A 12,089-nucleotide genomic window follows, 5' to 3' on the forward strand; every position below is an offset into this window, starting at 1 on the left:
CCAATACCTAAATCTTTCAATATGCTCCACAGGAGTTCCCTGTTCACGTTATCGTATGCACCGCTTATGTCCAGAAAGGCTATAAACAGAGGTCTATTTTCCGCCTTAGCTATTTCTATGCATTGGGTAAGCGCAAACAGGCTATCATCTAACCGCCTACCCCTTCTGAACCCATTCTGAAGTTCTCCGAGTATCCTATTCCCTTCTACCCATGACTGCATTTTTAATTTCACCGCCTGCATTGCCAGCCCGTACATAACAGATGTTATCGTAATCGGACGAAAGGATTTTATGTTCATCTTATCTCCTTTCCCTTCATAAATCAAATTCATTTTACTCTGTCTCCAGCTGTGCGGAATTTGCTGATTTCTTATGACTGCCTCCAATGCTTTTATCAGCGCGTCCTTGCTTCTTGGGCCAAGTTCATTAATCAGATTAATTGGAATTTCGTCTATTCCTGCGGATGTGGTTTTAGGAATATTCGCTTCCGCCTTTTCCCAGTTAAGACTAGTCAGTTCTAAGCTGTTCTCTTTTGTGCTGTCCTGTGTTGCCGCCTCACTTGGGGAGATTACCCCATTGGCGTCGCTAAAAGACGCAGCTATAAATGACGTAATGTAGTCCACCACATCGTCTCCCTCTAAACATTCTCCCTCAGCATCTATAATCTGTTCCTGCTTTCTTTGATTTGTTTTTCCCAACCAGCTTATATGGTTCCAGAATTTTCTTGGCCCCCCTTTATTTGCCTCGCGAACTTCAGCCAGCCATTTATCAGAGGACTGCTTTATTTTAGCCTGGACTAGAACCTGAACTTGCTGTTTCTTTTGTCGATAAGATTCCCATTTTTTTCCTATTTCCTCTACAGATAACTGCGCCCTCTTTGCTTCTCTGTGTTCCCTTGAAGCCATCCGTCGTTGTTCGATGGCCTCCTTAATTTCCATATTCCACCAGCTTCGTGGCTTCCTCTTTCCTCTCCAGCGGTTAACTCATTTCACTTGTTTCATTTTTGTAGCGATGAGCAGTTCCAACTGATTATAATCCCAATTTTCCATGTGGCGTTTCTCGATTACTTCTTCTATATCGGCTGATATTAGCGCTATTTGTTCATCATTTAATTTTGCGTTGTCTTTTGGGTTTCGTTGCATTTCTCTTTTGACTAGGGCTCCCAACTGTAGACTAATACGTTTATGATCACTTCCTAGGCTATCCTTCCCGTCTTCGTCTATTTCCATTATTGCGAGCTTGCTATAGATGCCCTGCGACATTAGACAGTAGTCAATGGTTGTTTGCCTGTTACGGGATTCCCACGTGATTTGTCCCTCACATTTAGTTTCTCTATTGACAATAACTAAGTTGTGCCGCTCACACAATTCTAGCATTAACTTCCCGTTACAATCTGTGTATCCATCCAGGTCCTCGATGTGGCCGTTCATGTCTCCAAGCAAAATAATATCGACACCGTCTCCAATCTGCTTTATATCGTCATTGAGGCACTTAACTAGATCCTTGTTTTCTTGCCTGCATTTGTCTCCGGTCCCTAAATAAACTACCCCTAGCCATGTCCTTTTGCCAGCAATTAACAAGTGGCTCCACCTATGTGAAAGAAGGCGCACAAGTTAGCTTCTTTCTAGCTCTAGCAGGTGGCACTCTATATCTTTTTATTCTTTCATCTATTTGTTTTTGGACAGGCGGACATCAATTCCAGATGGACTGGCCCGTGGGAAGGATACGCTGCGCATCATGCAAGCACACGTCCTCAGCCGCGTGACGTACCATACGCCCTGCAACTCATTCACGCGTGCAGAAATGCAATGCTTATATGCTTTCCTCCCATCCGCGATCAAAACGGTGACGGGGCTACCCCCATACGCCTCATCGCAACGTTAGCTCCTGCTAGGCATCCACAATTCAGTAGAACTGACCGAAACACACTGCGCCGTCCAGCTTATCTGGCGGCGACGGACGCGCTCAGTCAGTGCCCTCTTCGATTGCATTGGGTGCCCGGCATCTTATCCCCCTCCGCCATCCGACTCAGTGCCCATGGCACCCACGCTCAGTGTGGATACACGTGACACAAATTCCACGCAAGATCCATTCCGAACATCGCAGAGGCAGAAGACGGGCCATAGTTCAGGCGCTCCGTCCGCGCTTTATACTGACGCGGCCAGCTACTCCGACAAGCCAACGTTGAGCCCGCTAGTCGCGAACGAGGATGGCCACGCACAAGCTGACGTATGAGTTGATTTGACTTAGAGTCGGTGCGCAGCAGTAGTCGTCGCCCTCGCCATACTACAAGACGCATCACGCCCACGCGAGAACACGAGCGCAATACACGCCGTCATCGACTCCCAATGCGCTTGCAGGGCGTATATATGCATCTGGACTCCCTATGCTGAACATATACTGAAGAATCATCCTGATACCAGCTTGCTACCGATACCATCCTGATGGCAGGCTTCATCCCGCATCCCTTCCTGGCGCGCACACGCGTTCGCCCGGTACCTTGCAGCACAGGCACCAGGCAAAGAGTGGTCACACCTCGACGATGCCCTATCGGAACATCCCCTCATGTACTTGCATATCCTCGAATAATACAGACAAACAAAGACTACTTTCGCCACCCCATCCACCCCTATAAAGAGTGGACGCCACGGCGTGGTACCAGCTCCAGACGAACTCCTTCCCGAGCTTCCACCACAAGCACGCCTCTTCCCATCACAATAACCCTCTCACTTCCCGTCATGCAAAACAGCCCTACCCGTTCTATACACTCTATGTGAGGGTGCCTTAGCCCCTCCCCAGGGCGACAACCACTCCACTACCACCTCATCGAAAGCAGCTGTATCCGGCTCTACAGCTTGAGCGATCAGCAGAGACCGATCGCGTGGGCCCGCAGGATAGCTGAAGCTACTGAAGTCCTGGACTGAGGACCCCCCACGAGGATCCGACTACCACTCGCCCTTTCTAAATAGTTTTAGCACGAAACCACTACTTTACTGATACTCCTCCCACATGCACAAATTTAGTGACAGTCTCACAGAGTGCACTTGCTCTGAACGAATCACGCTTTCGGTGCGCACTGTCACACTGCAAAAAGAAGTGACATTTCAAAATGATGGCAGTGGCAATGAAAGCTATTGAACCGTGTGGAAATTCATTTGTTTTCGCGTAAACACTTAGACAATTCAATTATATCGCAAATCTAATTACTCCAAGTTAATTTTCAGACTTTTATTTCCACATTTGGACACATGTTGTTAACTACAAACAACATCACGATCCTAGAAAAGTAATGCCCTTGAAATACGGGCATTTCGAATGCCTTCCAACCGAATGCCATTCGACTCGACTGCCGCCTTGTGTTGGCACACGAATTCTTCAGCAGAATTTCAACAGCAATTTTTAACAGCTACATTTGAGTCAACGGAGCTCCGCAAAAACATTCGAGAGTTTAGACCGCCTTCGAAACGAGACCAACAGCCATCGTCATTGCTAGGGTTCCCGTCGGTGGCTACTTTGCTCCAAATTGGCTACTTTACGACCCCATCTGGCGATGAAAATTTCAGGTTGGCTGCCTAGCTACTTTCTGGCTACTTAAATTTTTAATTTGCGCATTTACCAGCCATTTTTTTCTGGTAATTATGTATGCAGCAGAAAGCAACCACAAAAGCTGACCCATTACTTCCGAGCATTGCTGTCGTAGCAGCCGAAGCCTTGCGCGAAGGTGCGGCCACGTTGACGACGAAACGTTGCGTAACTATAACACGAAAAGCACAATACCGTCGAGAAAATACTTGTGCAGCCCAAGGTGACAGGGTTTCAGTTTTATGCCTCCAGCGTGCCGTCTCAAGTGCAAGGCGTCCGTTCCGATAAGAATGTCGAGAGAACAAGAAACTTGGGTGGACGCCAACGTAGCCATTGACTATGCTAGGGCGGACAGTAATGAGTAATTACTTCCTTATCACAAATCTATTTCACCTAGGGGGATTCCCCTGAACTTTGGATCAACACCGTTCATACTTAGAATTGTTGCTGAATTAGTTCTGGCCTTACCGCCTGCTAGCCGTATAAGTCAGCGTTGTTGGCTAAGCGGCTTCCCCGGACCATAACGAATATTCTTAAACTACCAAGTTTATGTCGAATCTCTATGCCTTTTCAACCGCATGGTAGCGCTTGGGTGGATTCTAGTGGGTAATTACTGCCTTCTTACAAATCTACTCCACCTTGCGGTATTCCCCTAAAGGTTGGGCCAAGAATACTATTCTAGACAAGCTATGTGCACGGGCACTGAACTTTTAATTATTTCGTTATTTATCTATTTGCAGCGTGCCTGTGGTTTGAAGACCAAGCAAAAGGGTAAACTGTTGTGCGTTTTATTCTTTTTTTGTGTTGATTCAAAATGTTGTTATTTATTGTTAATTAATAGAAAATGAATTCATAATATTGTAACGTAACGTTACAAAGAAGTCTCCTGCGCCGAGGAACACCGGCAGCCAGTCAGGTCAGCACGAGACGGAGCAGAGTCACTTCGTCTTTCTCCAATGGCCCGTTGCGTTCTTCGTCATCTTCTAAGGAAGGCATGTGTCATTGCCCCCCTTGTTTGCAGCATCGCCTCGATGCGGCCGACTAGGAGCATACTGGTGAGCTACGGGCTGACAGATAGTGGGCTAGGTTGGTACAGGAGGAGCACAACACAAAACGGGGCACTATCCGTCTCCAGATCGGTCAGCAGGGCGGCCGTGGTAGGGTTTCATTCGGACGACGTGTACAACGTCAGTGAGCTTGCGTCGTCTGCGGCTTGAGGGGTCTCGGGTGGCAGATTCTACTTCGTAAGTAACGTCACTGATGCGGCGGAGGACACGGTATGGTCCGAAGTACCGGCGCAGTAATTTTTCAGACAGTCCGCGATGGCAAACGGGTGTCCAAATCCATACATAGTCTCCAGGCTCGTAGGAAACGAAGCGCCGTCCCTGGTTGTAGCGATCAGCGTCTAGTTGCTGTTGTAGGTATATGCGCTGCCGTGCCAGCTGCCGCGCTTCTTCTGCACGCTGAGCAAAACTAGCGACGTCCATATCAAGTTCACTTTTGCAGTCGGGGTATACGGGCAACATCGTATCCAGGGGAGTGGTCACTCGGCGGCCGAAGACAAGCTCGAAGGGAGTAATCCGCGTCGTCTCTTGAAGTGCCGTATTGTATGCGAACGTGGCGTATGGGAGAATTTGATCCCAGGTCTTATGCTCTATATCCACGTACATGGACAGCATGTCGGCCAGAGTTCTGTTTAGCCGTTCCACCAGGCCGTTAGTCTGCGGGTGGTACGCCGTGGCCCGTCTATGGCTAGTGTGTGTAAGATTCAGCACTGCCTTAGTCAGGCGGGCCGTAAAAGCTGCCCCACGGTCGGTAATAATAATAGCCGGGGCGCCATGGCGCAATACGACGTCGTGAACAAAGAATGCGGCGACTTCGGTGGCAGTTCGATTTGTGAGCGACGCGGTCTCAGAATACCGGGTCAGGTAATCCGTCGCGACAACAATCCAACGCTTTCCATTAGTTGACTTTGGAAAAGGGCCAAGAAGATCCATTCCCACTTGTTGGAAAGGAGTTTTCGGTGGAGCAATAGGTTGAAGAAATCCGGCTGGTTTCATGGGGGGAGATTTTCGACGTTGACAGTCACGGCAGGTTTTAACATGGGATCGTACTGAAGGTAATAATTTCGGCCAATAATACTTCGCCCGAATTCTGGCAAACGTGCGACTAACTCCCAAGTGGCCGGCGGATGGTTCGTCGTGACAAGCGCTCAAGATGTCAGGCCGTAGGTCCATAGGTACTACGAGCAGGAATGTCTCTTGTGATCTTTCAAAATTGCGCTTGTAGAGAACCCCACTTCGTAAAGTGTATGACTGCAAGCCACGGCGAAAAACAGGCGGTACCCGACCACCCCGGCCTTCTAGATACTCGATGAGCGGCGCCAGCTCCTGGTCCTTGCGTTGAAGGTCAGCCATATGGGATTGAGTAATGGCCCCAATGAAGGGAAAATCGTCGGCGTTTTCCACTGCAGCGGAGTCTAAGGGCGCGCGTGATAAGCAATCTGCGTCTTGGTGTTTAAGTTCCGACTTATAAACAACGGTAACATCATACTCTTGAAGAGGAAGGCTCCATCGAGCCAAGCGTCCAGACGGGTCTTTGAGGCTGGCCAGCCAGCACAGCGAATGACGGTCGCTGACAATACGGAAGGGTCGTCCATACAGGTATGGTCGAAACTTTCTTATGGCCCAGATTACCGCAAGACATTCCTTCTCGGTCGTTGAATAGTTCGCCTCCGATCGGGATAGTGTTCGACTCGCGTAAGCTATAACTCGTTCTACGCCATCTTGCCACTGGATAAGTACAGCCCCAAGGCCAACGTTGCTGGCATCAGTGTGGACGTCAGTTGCTGCGTTTTCATCGAAATGGGCGAGTATGGGGGGCCTGTGGAGGCGGCTTCGGAGCTCCTGGAAAGCTTGTTCTTGATCGCCTCCCCACAGGAAGGGTATGTCTTCTCTGGTTAGTGCTGTCAATGGTTCAGCTATCTTGGAGAAATCTTGGACGAAGCGTCGGTAGTAAGAGCAAAGGCCCAGAAATCGCCGAAGTGCCTTTTTATCGCTGGGACGTGGAAAACTTGACACTGCGGTAGTCTTGTCGGGATCAGGGAGAACGCCCTGTGCACTGACAACATGGCCGAGAAAGCGAAGTTCTTTGAAAGCGAAATGGCATTTCTCCGGCTTGATCGTTAATTGTGCGCCTTTGAGTGCTTGAAGCACAATGCGCAACCGGTCCAGGTGTTGCTCGAAAGTAGGCGAGAAAACGACGACATCATCTAAGTACACTAAGCACGACTGCCACTTCAGACCTGATAAAACCGTGTCCATCATACGTTGGAACGTGGCCGGCGCAGAGCAAAGACCAAACGGAAGCACCTTAAACTCGTATAGGCCGTCGGGCGTCACAAATGCAGTCTTCTCTCGGTCTCTCTGATCCACCTCGATTTGCCAGTATCCGCTTTTGAGGTCTAATGAGGAGAAGTACCTGGCATCGCGTAGACGGTCGAGGGCATCATCAATCCTGGGGAGCGGATAGACGTCCTTTTTGGTCACGTTGTTTAGTTTCCGGTAATCGACACAGAATCTCAGGGTGCCATCTTTCTTCTTGACGAGGACTACTGGCGACGCCCATGGGCTCGTCGAAGGCTGGATTACGTCGTCCGCAAGCATCTCATTCACTTGCGTTTGAATGGCTTCACGTTCCTTAGGAGAAACCCGGTACGGGCGTTGGCATACCGGTAACGTGGCCTCATCGGTTATGATGCGGTGCTTGGCGACAGGAGTACGACCGACCTTGGAGCCAGTGGCGAAGCAGTCTGCGAAATCAGTCAGAAGATCCGAAAGAAGATTCCTTTGATCGGGCGTCAAGTCCGGGCTAATTTTAACGGTTTGAAGGAGACGGCAAGATGTAGCCTCCTCTTGAGGGTTGGCCCCGGCGGTGCATAAACGAGGCGAGGCAGTAACGTCGTGAAGGAAGGCAACAGCCGTTTCCTTGGCGAGGTGCCGCATCTCCTTAGCAAAATTCGTCAGGAGGACAGTAGCACAACCGTTATGGAGTTGAACGAGTCCTCGAGCAACGGCTATCTCCTTCTCGAGAAGTAGCGGGAGGTGCCCATCCGCGATGCCCTCGTAGTCGTGAAACAAGTCATGACGCACAAGAACAAGCACACTAGACCGTGCTGGCACCCTCACGTCATCGTCGACAATACGCAGAACGTTGAGTTCCGGATCCTCGATTTCAATGCGCTCCACGGCCCGTTTCGTCGAGAACGTCACACGCGCTTCGTTCAGGTCAATGACAGCGCCGTTAGTCTGCAGGAAGTCTAGGCCAAGGATCAAGTCTTTGGAACACTCGCGAAGTACGACGAATTCTCCGACATACACAAAACCCCGGATGCCGACACGCGCTGTGCACTTGCCTACAGGGGTAATCAAGGGACTTCCCGCCGTGCGAATTTTCGGGCCGGACCAGTGCGTCAAAACTTTCTTCAATTCACGGGCGAGGCCGTGGCTCATTACCGAGTAATCTGCACCGGTGTCTAGTAACGCCGTTACATCGGCTCCATCAATCTTTACGCGCAAATCGGAGGTAGTGTGTCGGATGCTGTCGCCACCTGTCCCAAGCGGAATCTCGTCGTATTGGTCGAAGGTAGCCCGTCGGATGCTGTTGCTACCTGACCCCAGCGAAATCTCGTCGAGTCGGCGTGACGAGGACGGAGGATCTTCACATTTCGCGACATCAGCGACCCTGCCTCCGAAGGCCGCTGACATTAGTTTTCCCGGCGAGGGCTGGGAGAGCGTCGGCGTCGGGGATAGCTCGGACTTGAGGAACGGTAACTTGTTGGGGACGTAGACCGACGTTCTTGGTAGCCGGACGTAACAGGATGCTGTTGCGCAGCAAGGTGGCTTTCGATTTCAGTAGGCCGCTCGCCATTTTGAGGGCAGGGGTCGTCCGGTGCGAAACCGCGCAGGCCGACGCGGCGGTACGGGCACGCCCGGTAGAGGTGACCTGCTTCACCGCAATGGAAGCAGAGGGGCCGACGGTCGCGGGCCCGCCATACTTGACTCTTACGGGGTCGCTGATAGGTTGGCGCAGGGGTGTAGCGAGGAGGACCCTGCGGCTCCATTGCTGGAGCTGCGGTATTGATACTGTTGTCTTGCGTGGGAGCCCTACGTAGGACGGACGCGTAGGTGGGTCTCGCGTCGAGCTGGTAGGAAACGTCAGGAACTCGCTCAGCTGCCATACGCACCTCGTCCCAGACGACTTCAGCTAGTGATGGAAAGGACGGCGTGTTGCAAGGCATCCGGAGTGCTTGCAGTTCTTCTCGCACGACAGCACGGACGAGGTTGCGTAGTGCATCCATATCGCTTCCGCCCTGCATAGGTAGTGCGTCGGACCCAATGATGTTCACGTCGCGATTGTATTGACGAGCCCGGTGTTGCAGCGTCGTCTCCATGGTGGTAGCCTCACTGAGGAACTCCGCAACAGTGCGCGGTGGGCTGCGCACTAGTGCTGCGAAAAGTTCTTGCTTCACGCCTCGCATCAGGTGGCGCAGCTTCTTGTCTTCTGGCATCTGTGGGTCTGCGCGCTTGAAAAGACGCGTCATGTCTTCATAAAACATGCGCACGCTCTCGTTTTGGCGCTGGTTGCGCGAGTGCAGCGCAGCTTCTGCTCGCTCCCGGCGGTCGGCGCTTGGAAAAGTGGTCTTCAAGTCACGACAGAAGGCTTCCCAGGATGGAAAGGAAGCCTCATGGTTTTCAAACCATGTCCGCGCCGACTCTTCAAGAGCAAAGTAGACGTTGTGGAGCTTACGCTCATCGGTCCACCCGTTATAACGTGCCACACGCTCGAAGGCCTCAAGCCAGTCCTCGGCGTCCTCGAACACGTCTCCATGAAAAGACGGTGGTGTTCGCGGCTGATGGCAGAGGATGTTTGCGGGAAGCCTACTCTCAGATGTCATTGCCGCGGGTGTTACAGGGGCCCGAGGCTGCGTCGACCTGGTAGCGGCCGGAAGGGGTCCAAATTCCGGGGGCTCTCCACGCAGGCGGCGGCCGAGGCGCTGATGTACCGGAGTAAGCTCCGTAGTGAGAGGTAGATTATGCGCTGGAAGCGTACCCAGCACCTCCACCAGATTTGTAACGTAACGTTACAAAGAAGTCTCCTGCGCCGAGGAACACCGGCAGCCAGTCAGGTCAGCACGAGACAGAGCAGAGTCACTTCGTCTTTCTCCAATGGCCCGTTGCGTTCTTCCTCATCTTCTAAGGAAGGCATGTGTCAATATCGCTTCTGTTCTATCGGGCTACGAATTTGGCGCTAAGGATGAATGGCATGGCTACTTTTGGCTACTTTTAGCTTCAGTTCTGGCTTCTCTTAAAATCGGTCCAACAGCAACCCTGGACTCATCGCTTGGGCCCGCCCACAACAACGCAGGAATACTGGTTCGGTTCTGTGGATGTTGATTTTCATATGTGTTGCTCGATTTTCCCTGCTGCATCTATACCAAATATTCCGTGTACTTCCTAAATGAGTGCTCGAAGATTATAGTGCCCTATTCACTATTTACCGCACAGGCGCGAAATTTCCCCAGGAATAATCGCTGTCTACAAACTGTTATGTTCTTTTACATGATATAGAGCGCAAGCCGCGCTGTAGTTATATCAAATCATCTCATTTTTGTACCGGATGTATCCTTGCTCTTTCGTGCAGTGCTGCAGCTCTGTAGGGAGCGTCATTGTGATCGCGCGGTTGAGAAACACTTGGTAGCCGGATTGTCGACATCTCTGGGAGCGGCGCTTCTGGCTAATTGCTCTTGCTTTTTCCGATTTGACGAATGCCTAGTTTTAAATGACTTTATCCAGAAATATGTTCGATGACCGTTCGCATGAACTGAAATGCCCTTACCTAATTGTCATCCGCAAACGATGGTGACGATTGCTGCTGGCTGCCTATAGCATTGCCCGGCGCTCTGGGCCCCGCAATAGCATCCCGTTCGTTGTATCCGCGCAGTGCAGAGTGAGCAATAGTCGGTTTCACGTCAATGTTGTCAAAACTACACTCGTTCTCGATTCGCATTAGCTAAAACTTGTGAATTCGCTTTCCACAATCGCCAGAATTGCACACATAAACCCCGCGGAATCCTTAGGCCTTTCGTGGAAGAGGATCGTCGTCCCTTGGCAGAACGACGGTAGCTGTTCAAGTGTTCGCATTATTTTAGTTGCTGATGTCTTCAAAGATGTTCCCATTAAAAAGCTCTATCAAGACAGTAACATGGAGATTTTAAGGCCTTATAATTCCCAGAACATTTTCTTTGCACCGAAGCGCTCCTGTTGAGGCTACACACTCGCCTTGCCGGGAAACTGGAGTGAGTTCGCATATCTCACTAAAAGTGCGTTCCGTACCCAGTGTCTCTAAAGTTCGTCGTGTGACGCTGCGTGAGTGACACTTCAGGTGAATGTCACTCCTTGAAAGTGACACTAAAAGCGCCTGTGCGACAGGGGTATAATCTGCTCACCGAGATTTTTTTTTTTTGAAGCTTGACCTTAAGGGTGACTTTGGCGAAAATAGCGCAACAGCCGATGCATAAATAAAGTAAATGTTGCCGCGATTGAGTTTCGAACGCGCTGCGGCGCGAACAGAGGATCTTCACTGGCCGAAGGCACTATGCTATCGCCGCAGCCGACCACGCCTCGTCTGAAACTGAATTATCAGTTTTTCGATTAAAGAGCTTCTATTGCTCTGTCTCTGCAACACACTATCCCCCTGTGGTCGTTGTTGTTGTTGCCTTGGTGGCATGGCACATACCCACGACGGGGGATAGGCCAGGGTTCAGTGAGGAGAGCACAAAGAAGGTAAATTGGTGCCAAGCTAATGGATTACCTTTTGTTGCCAAGCTAATGATTTAACTTTGGGTGCGTATTCCAAGGGATTAAAGACGGAATTATAGATAAAAAGAAATTATGGGAAGAAATGAATGAAAAAAAAAAACAACGGGCATAAATATTAGAGCATTGAATTGCATATCGTCGTCTTCAGCAACTTCCATGTGCGGCATGAACAGATCAGATCAGCTTAACCTCGATCAGAGGTTATCCCAATTCAAATAGCGTCGCCAGATGTGCCGACGACCCAGCAAAGCAAAACCATCGGCCAACTAGGCTAAACACGTGCTACTCGGTTTAGCTACCTTAAAACACGAATACTTTCTTCACCACCACCTAGGCAACAGCAGGTTCGCCGCAGTCGACAAAGTTCTCATCATTATCAGGTCCCCGCCTGCGCGCTCTGAACGCTTCCCGTGCTCTGCCCGCGAGCGCACGCAGTAGAAAGCGGGTGGTCGCCATTAAGACTGGCCGTCCGGCGTTATTCCTTGACTCGTCTGACCAACGATTAATCAAGATGCTGATTTTCTGTGGACGTCCTGCCTCCTCGCCGGACTACGGTCCTTCCGCGATGCCGAACGAAAGCGTCAGGCGTACGCACGGCGGGAGGCCCCACCAGCACCGCCATCACGG

General features: G+C 50.8%; 1 long non-coding RNA gene across 1 annotated transcript in view; it reads right to left on the bottom strand.

The window, feature by feature from the left end:
* The window catches only part of LOC149370088 (uncharacterized), a 55,406-nt gene that overhangs the window by 32,852 nt on the left and 10,465 nt on the right, over positions 1 to 12,089 (bottom strand). The gene's annotated exons all lie outside the window — the stretch shown is intronic.

Source organism: Amblyomma mixtum, chromosome 1 (assembly GCF_055824585.1).
Source record: "Amblyomma mixtum isolate Tamu chromosome 1, ASM5582458v1, whole genome shotgun sequence".
NCBI classification, from domain to species: domain Eukaryota; kingdom Metazoa; phylum Arthropoda; class Arachnida; order Ixodida; family Ixodidae; genus Amblyomma; species Amblyomma mixtum.